Source organism: Chrysemys picta, chromosome 9, assembly GCF_011386835.1.
Source record: "Chrysemys picta bellii isolate R12L10 chromosome 9, ASM1138683v2, whole genome shotgun sequence".
In the NCBI taxonomy this organism is placed as follows: Eukaryota; Metazoa; Chordata; order Testudines; family Emydidae; genus Chrysemys; species Chrysemys picta.
Window position 1 is genome coordinate 98,830,708 of NC_088799.1, and position 16,075 is coordinate 98,846,782.

Below are 16,075 nucleotides of genomic sequence, written 5' to 3' on the forward strand. Positions count from 1 at the left end.
AGATCTGATGCCACAGAGAGCTGAGGGTCATCTGTGCCAAACTCCCATTGGCTTTGATGGGAGTAGGATTGGGCATCTCTTCTTTAATAGCTGTAGGTGCTTCTTGGACATCAGTTGGCAGGCAGACAACTGCTATGTTTTTAACAGTTTTGATCTGTTATCGCTTAAACTGCAGAAGTGGGAACACTGCAGCATCTTTAGCTGGACGCACAAACTTGTAACATTAGATATCGCAGTGTATTGTGATAATAATGCAAATCTCTAGACCCACATAAAAACAACTGGCAGATTAAATTATTTTTCTGGCAACTGGCAAATCCATAAAAAAAATGGCCAGGCTGGTCAAATACTGGCCAGGTGGTAATCCTAGCTGGGGGGTTTCCCACAGCTGGACTCTGGGGGGAGGAAGAGGGGTGTGTGTCTGGGTGGGGGGGCCCATGGCTAGGCAGCGGGGGTGGAGGTGTCTGAGCTGGGAGTGTGCCCCATTGCTGGGCTCTGGGGATAGGGAGTATAGGTATCTGGGCAGGGGGAGGGGCACAGCTGGGCTCTGGGGGGCAGAGGGGCAGAGAAACTGGGTTGTCATAGGGGTTTCTTTAACTCTACTCCTGGGGGGATTTTTGTGTGCGTCTGTATTGTTACAGACCTAATTCCTGACAGGCATTTTGGAATATATTACCAAAATAATTGAAACTGGCTTGATTATATAATATTATTTTAACAAAGAAAATATGCAGAATTTTAAAATATTGTGCGCAGAATTTTTATTTTTTGGCACAGAATTCCCCAGGATTAAGTAAACCATAAACTCTCCATGGGGCTAACCCAGTCACCAAGCCTCCCTGAATACGCCAGGCCATCTCTTTTTTTCTAGTTTTACCATTGATATAAAGGGCAAGTGATTCTTCTAGTTAACTTAGTTGACAGACCCAGTGAAAATGAAAACACTAGAAGTTCATTTAAGTAAGGCTAGTTTCTTTCTTTTTAAACATCAGGTTGCTAGATCTTTATTAAGCCTTTTTCACAGCCCTTATACTTTGAGTTTCCAGCAAGTTGCTTGCTTCAGCTATCGAAAAAGGTGGGATAAAAATAGTCCCTAACGGAACCACACTCCTGCTGTCTAAACGTAGTGGGATGCTCTTTCAGTTGCAGGTGAATTTAAACCCTGCTAAGATGTTATTACTCGAAGTGGCACTGTGAAGAATTAGAAAGCTTAAAATAATAGAGACTCTTATCTGTTTGAACCAAATCACTCTCAGTGACTGGCTCTCTGCCAGTTCAGAACATTTACTTTCAGGAAGCACATCAAATATTTTAAAGCCGTGTGGAAAAAAAGGCCTAAAGAAAAGAAAAGATGGAATAAAAATCTTCATTTGTTACTGATTAAGAAACTATATTGTTGTTTAATTTCCTTGAGAGTGAAGTTGCCCTATTGGTTAGGGGGCTTGGGAGAGCTGGCTTCAGTTCCAAACTCTGCCACAGACTTTCTATGTGACCTTGGGCAAGTCCATAATCCTTCTGTGCCTCGGTTTCCCTGCTTTAAAATCTAGATGATAGCACTTCATTTGTCTGTCTTGTTAAGTTCCAGGCCTATCTCTCACTACATGTTTGTACAGAGCAAAACACAGAGGGGCCCTGATCTCTATCACAAGAAATAAAATAATCAGCCTAATAATAATAATTTAAGATTCTGAGGATGGAGATTAGGGGGAAATTATTAGGTATAACTAGCTGTGACTAAAGGGTGTTCCTTTCTTTTACAAATTGTCCACTGAGTATTACATTCATCCCAGTGCAAATACTGTCCGCATCACTTCAACGTGGCATATAAGTAACGTGAAGGGTCTTGTGCTGGAGTGAATGCCACCCGTTTTTTGTGTTCTCCAATGAATTTCTCACTGTGAAGGAACCTTCGGGTTTTTGGAAAGTATGCTGCTTTGTATCACTGATACTAACTACTCAGTTGTCCTTTGTGTTGAGGAGTTTCCATTTTTCATGGAGTTGAGCTTCTTGTGTAAATTATTTTCATCCATATCAACCTAGTGAATTGGATGTTTCCATTGTTTGAAAGCAGAGGCTTGAAAGTGTTTAAGGGGGTGGCCGGTTGGGCTTGGCATTTTGGAGAGCTGCATTTCTGAGACTGCCAGTACAGCCTCCAGGAACTCACTTCTCCCTGCAGACACCATCAGGCAGGTTGGTGCACAAGAGGGTTAATCAGAATGTCACCTGCCCCATCTCATCTGTCTCTTCTGTCCCATCCAGAAGTGTTCTTATTTCCAAGAGTATGTCTACCCTGCAATCACAGAGTGAACTGTGACCTGCGCTAGCTTTGATCTAGCTAACTTGAATAACAATAGCAGTGAAGCTGCGGCAGGAGAGATGGCAGACCGTACAAGCTCACCCAGGAAGTGAGTAAGTACTTGAGAAGCCATTGCTGTCCCTGCCTCACTGCAACTGTTGTTTGAGTTACACTGCAGCACATGTAGACATGCCCTTAGATTATCGCAACCAAGGCCATGGCGAGATAGTGTATTCTCTTCATGTCACTCCTGGTGGAGCACAGGGGAAGATCAGCCTGAGTAAATCAAAAGACCATCACATTTATTGGAAGGAGACTCTGTAAGATCATTCTTTGCCATTTCAATTGCTGGGAGGCTTGCTTGGCTGGCTCTACAGCCCAATCACACCTGGAAGAAATTGCTTAATTCAGTCTCATAGACTTTAAGGCCAGAAGGGATCATCGGGATCATCTAGTCTGACGTACAATTTGTCACAGGCCACAGAACCTCACCCCACTCCTCCTGTAATAGACCCATAACCTCTTGCTAAGTTACTGAAGTCCTCAAAGCATGATTTAAAGTCTTCAAGTTATAGAGAATCCACCATTTCCTCTGCAAGAGACCCATGCCCCATGCTGCCGAGGAAGGAGTGCAATCTGACCTTGGGGAAAATTCCTTCCTGACCCTAAATATGGTGATCCGTTACACCCTGAGCATGTTGGCAACACCGACCAGCTAGACACCTGGGAAAGAATTCACTATAATAACTCAGAACCCTCCCCATCTAATGCCCCATCTTCGGCTGTTGGAGATATATGCAAATAGTAGTCGCAGACCAGCTACATGCCATTGTAGGCTCTCTCAACACACCATCCCCTCCATAAACTTATCAAGCTCAGTTTTGAAACAAGTTAGGTTATCGTCTCAAAGAAGGAGATCAGGTTGGTCTGGCATGATCAACCTTTTCTAAAACCATGTTGTATTTATTCACAGTTATCGTTCACCTCTATGTCCTTAACTTCTTTCTCTTTCAAAATTTGTTCCAAGACCTTGCATACAATTGAGGTCAAACTAACAGGCCTGTAGTTTCCCAGAGTGCTTGTTTCCCTTTCTTAAAAATAGGCACTATATTAACAATTCTCCAGTCACGGGGTATGACCCCCAAGTTTATGGATTCATTAAAAATCCTTGCTCATCCATCTTGGTCTGCAACCCTTCCATATGGATTTTTTTCCCCCTTGCTTGGGATGCAGGCTTCAGATAGCTTCTGCAACTTTGACTTAGAGTAATTCCCAGCCTCCTCCACATTCAGATCCTTAAATTCTTCAGTCCAGTCAACTTCTCTAACTTATTCCCTTAATTTTTTTCAAGTTTGCCCTTTTAAAATCAAGGATCCTAGTTTCAGACTTATTTTTTGTTTATCGTTCCATTTAGTTTAAACTGAATTAGCTCACGATCACTTGAACCTCTACAATCAGTTCTTCTATGAGCTCCTTGTTACTTACTAATACTAAATCTAAAATGGCATCCCTTCTTGTTGGGTTGGCCACTATTTGGTTAAGAAATCTATCTGCCATCATATGCAGGAATACTTGGGCCCTACCATTCTTAGCAGCACTTGTCCTCCCATCTGTACTTCGGAAATGATAGTCTCCCGTAATCACACAATTCCCAGTAGTATTTGTTTCATTAAAAATATTAAAACGGTCTCGATCCATATCCAGTTGGGACCCTGGGGATCTGTAGCAGACCCCAAGCACTATCCCAGTAGAGCCTCTGTTACCTTTCTTCCCCTGTAGTGAGGCAGTGCCCATGCATGCAGTTGCAATCATTTGCCTGTCATATCCCCTTCTCCTAGCTCTTAAAATGGAGAAAATGTTGAAGACCAAGGACATCTCCTTGCTTGGCTGCCTGCCACCAGATAGTACTGTCTGACTCAACAATGAACGCTCAGAGTTTGGAACAAGAATTGATCCAGGGCAGACTAAATCCCCAAGAAGAAGAATATAGTAGTTCCCAGACCAGGCATTTAACTTCTCTTTCAGACTCTCTTAAGAGCCATGCAAAGAAACTGTCCACACACAGTGCTTGAGAAGTATTTTGTTTTGATTGTTCTTAAAAAGAATCTGGACCGTCCCGTAGAGTTTTGTAGTGAAACAGGGTCTATTTTGCAAATCAAGGAGCATGCTTTGTTCAGCTTCTAGTACAACTTGAGAACAAAGATTTATCTAGCCTAGCTCCCTTCTAAGACCCTCTCTCACCACCAGAAGTTGGTCTAATAAAAGATACTCCCTCACCCACCTCGTCTCAATAATATCCTGGGACCAACATGGCTACAACTACAAGGCACGCTTTTAGAACAGAAAGTTGATCCGGTCTCTGTTCAGATTCGCCCCCTGCACCAGCCCTTTCATAAATGTTACCTCTAGTCTCACTTTGGTCAGTTTTCTTGTTCTTTTTAAACATTTTCACCTTCACGAAAGCAGAACGAGGCTTCACACTTGGTTAGTACCTACCAATCAGCCTTGAAAAATCTCTCTCTTCCCCTCTTAACAGCAGGTCAGCATTGGCATCCTGTCAGTGGCAATGCTCAATCGGATAATTTAGGGAACAGATAGGGTGGAGTAATTCCACAGCGCACCATTGCTCCACACTGAGAAGATAGTTTTGACCTACATTAATGACCTGTCATTGTCAAGCTGTAGAGGGATACCTGACATTCATGAATAAATGGATTCCAGCAGCTACGCCCACGCTAGAAATGTTTCATTTGCTCTTCAGTCTTTGACTATATCCTGGGAGGCTGATCTGGGAAATCTGGAGCCGACGGAATCCTTTTAAGCTATGTAACGTTTCAATTAGTCCCATGTTTTGTTTGGTTTTACTTCCGCTTCATAAGTCATTGCGAAGGGGTTTTTTTTAAGCAAGTTATACCGTACATTTCATATCTTCAATCAAGAATTGCATATGGGATTTCTTTACAGCATATGTGCACATTAAGGGCGCAATCCAAACACAAGAAAGTCAATGGGAGTGACGTTGTGGACCAGGTCCTGAAAAAACTACGGTCCTAATCCAGCCGAAGACAGAAGCACATGCTTAACTTTAAAAATGGGAGGAGTCCCATTGATTTGAACGGGATTTCCTACAGTCTTAAAGCTACCCTGTTTCCCCGAAAATAAGACAGTGTCTTATATTAATTTTTGCTCCCAAAGATGCGCTAGGTCTTATTTTCAGGGGATGTCTTATTTTTCAGAAATGAAAAATGCCTTATTATCGGTGGATGCCTTATTATCGGGGAGGTCTTATTATCGGGGGGATGCCTTATATTACAACGAGAGGCAAAACTGTAAGTAGGCCTTATTTTCGGAGGATGTCTTATTTTCGGGGAAACAGGGTAAGCATATGCTTAAGTGCTTGGCTGGATTAAGGTCTAAATGAATACGTCAGCAGCAAGATGCTGTATAATGCTCCAAGGTTAAACTATATTTAATATTTCTGCTCAGGTTGGTCTGCACGGTTCGGCCGTACCCCAAATACATTTGCTAGCTGTTGAATAAGTGAGGCTTCTTTAGGAGAGTAACTGAAGAGGCTGCAGTGCAGAGGTGGGGGTGTGGCAGGAAAACTGCGACCATTTTAGCACACTGCTGCCTGAACGAGAGAAGTGAGAGCAGAGAAAACTTTGCTGAGGACGAGAACCTAGAGGGATGATATAGAACGTTGAACCATTGCATAATCCATAGTGCCATCAATCCACATCCACATTAATAAAACGGAGAGGCCAAGTGGCAAGGTCCTCCTCTCTTGTGGACAGCACGCCATGCTGCCAGGGGAGCGAGGAACTAATTGATGTAATGTGGCATTATTTCTCCTCCTGCACAGCTATTAATTATCTTCCACGCACTGGCAGTGAGCAAAGGCAATTGCTAATGGCCAGAAAAAGGTCTCCCTGAGCAGCATGAGTCTATAAACCCTTTCTCACTCCCTTCCCCTACTGCCCCGCCTTTAAATTATTGTGATTAACTATTTGTATTCTGGTCGCCCCACGCTGCCCCAGCTGAGATCAGGACCCCATTGTGCTAGGTGCACTACATCCCTAGAGTAAGAGACAGTCCCTGCCCCCAAAGAGGTTACAATTTAAATAGACAAAACAGGCACAAAGTGGGAGGAAGGAAGGATCGTCGTCACCATTGTATAGAGGGGAAACTGAGGCACAGGACCATTTTCTAAAGCAACTCTATTGCGATGACATAAGACATTTGCAGCAGAGGCAGGGTTTGAAGCAGTGCTCAGGCTAGTACTTTACATGCAACCCCAGCTTTCCTTTTTATGGCTACGGGCAGCATGGTGTAGTGGGCGGAGAACTCGACTGTGGGGGGTGGGTCTATTCACAGCTCGGGCCTTGGCCGGCTGGGTGACCTTGGGCATCTCATGTCACCGTTCTGTGCCTCAATTTCCCCATCTGTAAAATGGGAACAATTTACATTCTCAAAGAAAAGAGTGTAGTGGTGGTTCTAACTGCTACTCCTGAATTCAGAAATCAGGCAACAATTCAAATGCTTTCCTGGAGCGGTTACTGGGTTGAATTTTAGCTGTTTTCTTTGCAGCGGTAAAAGTGTTGAGCCTCTGCTTATAATTATAAGGAAGAACCGAGAGCTCAATAGATATGCTAATTTTTTTAAACATGCTTTTAACTCAGCAGCCATAAAACACATTCACATCAAATGCTAGATGAGAGCACCCAAGCCTACATTGTCGTAATTGGTCCTGGTATTGTGATAGTGTCTATGCTGAACGAGGGAAGGGGGGGGTCTGTAAGGCGTAGCTTGGTTGAGGCAGCATCAGTGCCCACCTGGGGGTGGGGGTGTGGGGGTGGGTGTGGGATGGTTCATCCATGTTAACAAAGCTAAAACTCAAAGTTTATTTTCTGAGTTATTCTCATTATCCAGGAACAGCCGAAGCAGCCATCCCAGGCTTGCCTGAGTAGCTTTCAAATTTTCAATCTAAAAGATTAATTGTTAGCCGTGTGCTTAAGGAATTAGATGCGCCACTCTTGCTAACAACAAGGGATTGTAATAGGACATGCTGGGCACTGCAAATTTACTCCTGCGGGGGCGGTTTTTCACGGCGCTGCTGTTGTGACTGCAGAGAGACAGGGGGCCGTTTTACTGGTATTCTAATAAAGCATCCAAAGCATCCTTCTCCCCCAGCTACCGATCGAGATCCTTCGGTGCTGCGTGCTGTACTGCGGGGAGAATCGGGCACTAATGTCAACGCGTCTGGCAACAGGAGGACTGCGGCAAAGGGAGAACTTCCAGTGCTGTAGTGATGCGAGGATGGGAGAAGCTTCCTCATAGTGGGGTACAGGGGCCTGGCCCTGAAAGTGTGGCCCCACCCCGCCCCTGTCCCCGAGGCCCTCTCCCCGTGCCATCCCTTCTCCCCTAGCTCCTGCCCTTGCACCTCCCCTTGCCCCTGAGGCCCCACCCGTCCCTTCCCACCAAGGCCCTGCTTCTGCACTGCCTCTGCCCCCCCAAGACCCTGCTCCTCCCCCCATCACTCATCCTTACCACCAGTAAAAAAATGGGAAGGCCATGCTCCCTCCCATTCCAGCACCCCTGTACCAATACCCCCCATTGCACTCCCCTCCTGCCCACCAGTGTAGGAGTTACGGCTAGGGTACTGATTCCCAAGTACCACAGCGTCCCCTTGGGCCCAGCCAGTGTAACTGAGAGCAGCCTTTTCTAAGGCTGTTTTAAGTTGTGCCACAGGCAAGGATAGCCACAGACTGGGGCCCAGGACCAGGAGAGTGTAAAAGCAACACAGCCCCCAGCCCTCCTAGGATCTTGTCAGTTGTGACAGAGCGTGGTGGAGCTACCTGGTTTTAGTGCACAAACCGCAGCACTGCTGGGTTTCCCTAGCGATAGCACGAATGTAAACACCTACAACAGCCATCGTGAAAAAGGCTCGGGGGAGAGGAGTGCTGCTTCTTTCCTTCCCTAGCTATTCTTACTGTTCCACAGCCATCTCCCACGAGTAGGGCGAGGGTTTGACCAAACAGATTCTCTTTATGCCAAATCACCCTCTTGATGCTGCTGTGGCCCTGTAGCGAATTCACCCTGCCTTTAAAAGCTGCTCTTTCAGCCCGTCCTCTGCACGTGGGTAGGCAAAACTGACACCCAGCAGTGAGCTCAGAGACACTCAGCGGCAGAGAGTGAGGAGTAGCTGGCTCAAACCAACGCTGCCGCTGCCTGCGCTAACAGGCTAGATCCACCCAGGGACCGTGAGCAATGCCCCACCGCTCTGTGGACGCCTCAGCCGAGTTCCCTACACGTGCATGGGGAGAACTGGGAGCTGAAGAAACTAGCAAATTTGGGGTGGGGGGAGTTGCCTAACCTAGCCAGTAGGCAATGCTGAGGAGAGAGTCAGGGCCTATGCTCCACCCCTCAAAGGGACGTAGGCACCTAATGCGGCTCGGGATTCAGTGCCGTGAACCCACAAGTGTCTAAGGCGGATCAGCGCTTTCCTGCAAATCAAGAGAAAGAAGAGCCGGTGCTACCACCGCCCTCGACACCCATTATCCCACGGGTGAGTGCATGCACCGAGATTTAAAGCCTCACTCTGCCCCATTTGGAGGTGGGATGCTAGGATTTGACTTAAATATTATGTAGAGCAGGTGTAACCCCTGCCTGCTCGGTGTGGCGCTCTGTCCCCCCCTAGTGGCCCCTCGCCCCGCTAGAGATTGATGAGTTTGCCATGCCTTAGCTAAGTGACATGTGGCTTTTAGCTCATGCACAAAGTTGCAGAGGTCCCAGGTTCAATCCCGCCCGCCAACAACTGGGGTCTGTTGACGTTACACAGGGTGTGGAACCTGGTTGTTCCAAAAGAATGTGCTACCAGTCATTCTTCCCCTCGATCTGGCCACTGGAATATTTCACTTCAACAGGCAATATTGCGAGAGACCCACCCCCAGAGTACCCACTAGTTAGAGCACTCACCTGAAATGTGGCTCAACTCCCTGCTCCAAATAGGGCAGAGTGGGGATTTGAACCTGGGTCTCCGGGGAGTGCTCTCACCCATGGGCTATTGGGTTTTTGGCCTGCACCAGGTTTTGGGCAAGCCATGCTCTTGGGAAGCCTTGGAGCATGTCTAGTGGATCTGGCCTCGCAGGCAACATAGGAGGCGAATGCCTCGTTTGAGGAATTTGGGATTTAGGTGGCTAACATAGCAGCAAGGGGCCTAAATCTCTGTGGGGTGCTAAGTGCCCACGTCTGTAAATAGTAACCTTTCGCACCATTCGCTTTCGCAGCAGCCACACACAAAGACGACCTGGTTACAAACTAAGCACTAATTAGCTACCATGTTAAAACAAATACCATATACACCACTACCCCGCTATAACGCGGTCGTGGGGAGCCAAAAATCCCTACCGCGTTATAGGTGAAACGCCGTTATATTGGGGTAGCGGTGGCAGGGCTCTAGTGGTGATTTAAATAGCCCGGGGCTCCCCGCAGCAGCCGGCGCCCCGGGCCCTTTAAATCGCCGGCCGAGCCCCGCTGCCACAGCCCCGGGCCCTTTAAATCGCCGGCGGAGCCCCGCTGCCACAGCCCCGGGGCAGGGGTGGCAGGGCTTCAGTGGTGATTTAAAGGGCCCGGGCTCCCCGCACCAGCTGGAACTCCAGGCCCTTTAAATCGCCGCCGGAGCCCCGCTGCTACCCTGTATATGCGACCCTGTGTTATATCGGGTCGCGTTATAGCGGGGTAGAGGTGTAGGAAAAAAACACAGTTCTGATCATTCGCTCTCAATCTGTGAGCCAGCAGGACGCTGCATCCTGTACTAGCCGTGTGCTGCAGAGGAGCTCTGTTGGGAACCCTATTAAGTAGGAAATGGTAACGGCGCATTGTCTCCAGGGCACGTAGCCTTGTTGCAAGGTCATCGTGGGATAAATAAGGGCACAGCCTCCGTACACCGTGCAGCTGTGTAAGACACATGCCTCCTCCCACCTGGCTCTGCCCAGAGAAGGCATGGTTGAGCGGGCACCAGGATTTTTAACCTGGCTCATTAATGTAACCCCCCCACCCCCACCAAGTGGACATGCAAAGCAAGAGGGAGCATCCTCTAGCAATGAGATCGCTGATCAATGGCCAGCTCTTGTTAGGGAAGACCAACAAACCCTAGGTCCTATTCAAAGCACTGGTTGGTAGCAATCCATCAGGACGACAGGGACTTGCAGGGGATCGTGGATCGCAAACTGAGAGCTACAGTACGGCTGGTCTCTGTGCAGGAAACAGGGAGAGACGAGCTAGTCAGTGGAGCAGCCAGCCACCCTGGAAGTCTCAGCAAGCAAACTTGCCCCTTATGGCACTGTCTGGCACTCACTGCTAGCCATGGCCACCCCGGTTGTGTCCAGAGTTGGCAGCAGGGGAAAGAGAATGCTCTCTCTGCCAGCATGGCACTCTGCCCCTGTGCTCCAGGGAGGTCTAGGAGGTAATGTTTCTGCCTTAGGGGAGACACCCAATCTCAGCTCCTGGCCCCATCCCCAGCTTCGGTGCTGCTCCGTATCTGGCTGGGGGCCTGGCTGCTGGCACCCACCCGCAGCTTCTGGCTCCAGACCCACGCCCAGCTGTGGCCCCAACCTTGGCCCCCATCTGTGTCCTTCCTCCTCCCATGCAGAGCCGCGGCCTCTCTCACAGCCCTGGCTCCGGGGGAATGGGAAGGAGTAATGGGGGGGAGGGGCACTGGCATAAGGCAAAGTACCTGCCGGAGCCCCACCCTGCACCCTACGTTGGGCCATGCCTTCAAGGTGCCATCCAAGCCTGGCACACAGCGATTACACTCTGCAGGAAGCGGGAGGGAGCTAGCAAAGGCGGTGGCAGTGTTTAGCTAAAAGGGCAGCGGTAGGTATAAACCGAAAGCAAGACTTGGTGACTGCTTCTCTACCTGCTTCCCAGCCCATGTGTGCGTTGTAATAGAAATCGACCTTTTCATTGGCCACCATGTCTCTCCCCCCCCATCAGTTCAATTACAGATTGATTCACAACAGCTTTCTACAGCAAAAGACGTAATGGCATCTTCCCCCAACCCATTTCACCTGGAAAAGGCCCCATCTAGCTCGGCAACACAGCGGTCTCTAAAAAGACCCATCAGAAAAGGCTACTTAATTGGTCAAGAAAAGCAAGATGCAATTAGGGATCCCTTTATTATTATTTCACATTTAGACTTGAGTGGCACCTAAACACCAATCAGGATGGGGCACCATTATACTAAATGCTGTACAAGCATGCAGTAAATAGCTTCTGTCCCAAGGAGTTTACAGTCCAAAAGGCACGAACTCCTTTTGGGGTTCAGGTGATCTGAATTAGCAAAGTGGGACTAAGATCACGTTCTCTATACGTGATCACCTTGACCATTAGAACAGCTAATGCTTGTCTAATGAGGCTGTAGTGTGTTCATAGGAATCCTACACCAAACTCTGCTCCCAGCTAAACACATACGCACGTCCCCTTGAAATGAATGGGGCTTGTACATGTGGTTAAGTGGGAGCAGAATTTGTTCGCTATGGGTGTTTCCAACTTGCATTTCATTTTAATTTAAATGTGTGAAACCTTTCAGAAGGGCTGTGCAAAAACATATGTGGTTTAGCAATTTGACAGCAAAAGGATTTCAATTTTATACTGCTTGGAATCTGATGGCAACTTGTGGAAGGATAATATTTATGGTATAAAGTATTCTCTCAGCGTTCTGTGCCAGCTTGATAAAGACGCTTTCATTTGCCTTTTGAGTCTTTAATCTCTTTGGTCTGGGCACATGGACAGATCAAAAGATCAGAAATACCATAACACAGAAATATATTTATTAGTGAGACACACGCACACCTTAAAAAGATATCAACCTTCCTATAACTGCACAGTATGGGGCAAGCAAGCAAACACAATGTTTCATGGGCATAAGAAAGTGATAGAGAATGACTGTGAACGTATTATAACCCCACTCTGAAGGTGCCACAAAATATACAGAATATGCGAAAAAATGGAAAGGGTTCAGTGAAAGGCAATGAAAGCACTTTGAGGTACACAGAACCTTCCATGTGAGGACAGACCTAAAACAATTAGTACTGCTTAGTTTTGAGGGGAGTAGGAAAGAGCCATGATAGAAGTGATAAAGAAAGAATGGCATAGTCCTGGTCTACACTGGGGTGGGAGGGTCAACCTAAGATACACAACTTCAGCTATGCAATTAGCGTAGCTGAAGTCAACGTATCTTAGGGCGACTTACCTGGCCGTGAGGACGGCGGCGAGTCGACCGCTGCCGCTCCCATGTCGACTCCGCTTCCGCCTCTCGTGAACTGGAGTTCCGGAGTTGACGGGGAGCGTGTTCGGGGATCGATTTATCCACGTCTACATGAGACATGATAAATCGATCCCCGATAGATGTATCACTATCCACCGATCCGGCGGGTAGTGAAGACCTGCCCATAGAGAAGATAAGCTACGCGCTCCTATTTGCTCTCTCTGATAATACAAAATGAAAGGGTACTGGGCCACCAGTTAAACTCTACTAGTATTACTCTGCACGATGCAGAAGGCAGACTGGATGCCCAGTTCAGGAGAGCAATTTGCTGTCTTCATTTAATGCTGCTTAGCCCTCTGTGGGGTGGTTTCTGCTAGCTGTTCTCCTAAGAAAGGAAGACAGCAGAGATATAATTCCCAAAGGAAGAAAAGTTTTTAACCTATAACTGGAGTATGTTGCTTCAAGAAAGCCACATTCTCTCATCCCAGCACTTTGGAGTTCTTTTCATGCTCTCAGGGGTTGGAAAGGAATTGAAAGGGATGAAGGCTATGCCATCTTCCATATCCCCTGCGCTAAAGTTTGGAGCTAGGAGATGATAAGCAACTTCAGCAGTCGTTGCAGTCTGGATGGCTTCCAGCCTGCTATATCAAGGGCACGTTTTTCGCAAGATGATCTGTAGATTTTCTGCTGTATATTAATGAGGCCTCAGCTGAAGTATAGTCCCACGCTTTAGGAGCGATGTGGATAAATTGGAGAGAGTCCAGAGAAGAGCAAGGAAAAGGATAAAAAGTTTAGAAAACCTGACCTATGAGGGAAGGTTAAAAAAAAACCTGGGCATGTTTAGTTATGAAAAAAGAAGACTCAGGAGGGACCTGGTAACAGTCTTCAAATATGTTAAGGGCAGTTATAAAGAGGGTGGTGATTAGTTGTTCTCCATGTCTGCTGAAGGTAGGACAAGAAGTGATGGGCTTAATCTGCAGCAAGGAAGATTTAGGTTAGGAAAACCAACTATAAGGATAGTTAAATTCTGGAATAGGCTTCCAATAGTGGCTGTGGAATCCCCGTCATCGGAAGTTTTTAACAACAGATTGGACAAACTCCTCTCGGGGATAGCCTATTATTACTCGGTCCTGTTTTAATGTAGGGGGCTGGACCAGCTGACCTTTCAAGGTCCCTTCCACCCTATAGTTCTATGACCCCACCTGTCCACCTGATTTCATAGTGATTTAAAACTTTCCATATGCAGGGCATACTTTTCAGCAATCCCAGCTTTTGATATACCAAGAGAGTCATACTCACATGAGCAGATTCACTGGCTTCAATTCGTCTAGTGTACCACGACAAAGAATACTTTGGTTATTGTCTTGTGGCTTAACGTTTTGGAAAGATATCCAGAAAGTTAACCTATATGGTAAAATCCCAGAAAACATAACTACTCCATGTGGAGATCTATCGTCAGAGTCTTACAAGAATGTCCTTTAGAGCCTTTGAAAGCAGTAATGTTACAATTTGAAGTAGGAAAGCATAAAAATTAGATATGGAAAAACCTATTGGTCAGCTAGGCCTTTCCCTGTCAATATCAGGATTACAGCATGCAGCAAATGCTTTTAGTTTTTTCTCTAGCTCAGCCCACATTTTCCTTTGGCCAATATAATTCTGTCGCGCCTCGCTGAACGCTTTGCACCATCTGCAATTCTTCTTTTTAGTGTTTATACCCTTCAAATGACTGCAGAACTACCAGCATTAGTTACTTAATGAACCTTTCCTGAGCTTTACAAAACATACAGTGCTTTAGATTCTTCATTTTATCTTAAAAGGATATTACATTTTCACTCCAATTTTGAAGTAAGACTGGAAATCTTATGCCCTTAAGCCATAGAAATCAAACAGCAGAGAAATGTATGTTAGGAGGGCATTAAAATATTTATAGGGGCTAGACCAGTCTGGAAATTTTAAAGACTCTCCTCTACTGTCCCTCACCCAGGAAATGGGGATGCTTATTTTTATCACACCAGTGCAGAAGCATGCAAGAGGTAACACAAATCTTCTCCCTTTCTTATTCACGCTGAGTAAACTAGCAGTACGGCAACTCTGTCTGGCTTAGGAAAGGGACTCGTGTTTGACATGGGCGAGGTGGTCTCTTGGGAATCCTGCAAAACATTGAAATCACATTACGGATCTTCTCTAATGGGATTCATTTCCTCTGCACTTATGAGAGGAGCATTTCCCTTCCTCGTGTATTATGTGCTAATTCGCTCACCTCCAATTAGGCATGGCTTTCGTAAATCAACACATTTAGAGGTGAGGAATAAACTAAAAGACAATGGAACAATAACAACAAGACATGAAGTCTCTGTCATGAATAAATTTCAAAGCTGTTCACAAACATAAATTAAGCCTCATGACATTCTTTGACAAATGGTGTTATACCCATTTCACAGATGGAGTAAGACAAGCAAAGAGGTTAAGGGCCAGATATTTTAAAGGTAGTTAGGTGCCCAGCTCCCAGTGAAGTCAATGGGAGTTGAGAGCCTAAATACTGTTAAAAATCTGGCCCAAAGTTAATTGCCTGAATTTTCACAAGTGAGTCAGAGGCAAGGTTGGAAAAAGATTCCAGGATTCTTAGAGCTGTGCAAAGCTCTGCATTTTGATAATATACTTTCTGTTTCAGCTCACCCTCTGAATTTTTATTTTATGGGGGCTTGGGGGTTGAATATTTGACTTATGTACAAAGGAACACTGTCAAGTAAATAATTACCAGGGCTTTCTTATAGATCCAAAGATACCTAACCAAAAAACACGAAATCTCACTGCTGGAGCACAGATATTTACCGTAGTTAGTAGCTCCGACACAATATATTTTTCTCTTTCCCCAATCCTCCCTTGAATGGATTTACATACTCTGATTTATTGCTTTGTTTGCAGTTTTCTGCATATTCCCACTATTACTAGATGTTTATTATGCAAATAAAAAAGATCCTCATGCCATGAAAGAATGCCCAATAAAGAAATTCTGCCTAAATTACTTCTATGCCCAATTGCTGCTTATTTATGAATTAAATATTGTAGGTAGTTTCAGATAAGCTCTAGTACATACTTCTTCCAGATCTCCATTACGTTACATCTTTATTTCTGACCAGCAGAGGCAAAATCTCTCTCATCTTTTCTTACAATCCATCCCCTGAATCATTTTGGTTATTTCCCACTGCACCTTTTCAGTCTTAGCAATGAAGCCTTTCCTATAATAAGGACAGTAGAATTGCACACAGTATTTTAAGAATGGGATTTGTAGAAGAGCTCAGTATAGGCCTAACTCTGCGCCCATGAAATCAATGGGAGTTTTACCATTTCATTTAATGCAGGGTTTCTCAAACAGGGGTCGCCGCTTGTGTAGGGAAAGCCCCTGGCGGGCTGGTGTGAGCCCCGTCTGCAGTCCGACCGATCACGGCTCCACTGGCCGCGGATCGCCGCTGCAGGCCAATGGGGGCTGCTAGAAGCAGCGGCCAGTAAGT

The 16,075-nt window shown here is 46.2% G+C and overlaps 1 protein-coding gene and 1 long non-coding RNA gene across 11 annotated transcripts in view; one reads left to right on the plus strand and one right to left on the minus strand.

Moving 5' to 3' along the window:
• The window catches only part of FGF13 (fibroblast growth factor 13), a 339,123-nt gene that overhangs the window by 310,609 nt on the left and 12,439 nt on the right, over positions 1 to 16,075 (plus strand). The window lies entirely within an intron of this gene.
• Positions 12,105 to 16,075, minus strand: part of LOC135973471 (uncharacterized) — a 71,449-nt gene continuing 67,478 nt past the window's right edge. Inside the window, exon 3 of the long non-coding RNA XR_010590304.1 lies at positions 12,105 to 14,713. This is a non-coding gene — a long non-coding RNA (uncharacterized LOC135973471). The remainder of the gene's footprint in view (positions 14,714 to 16,075) is intronic.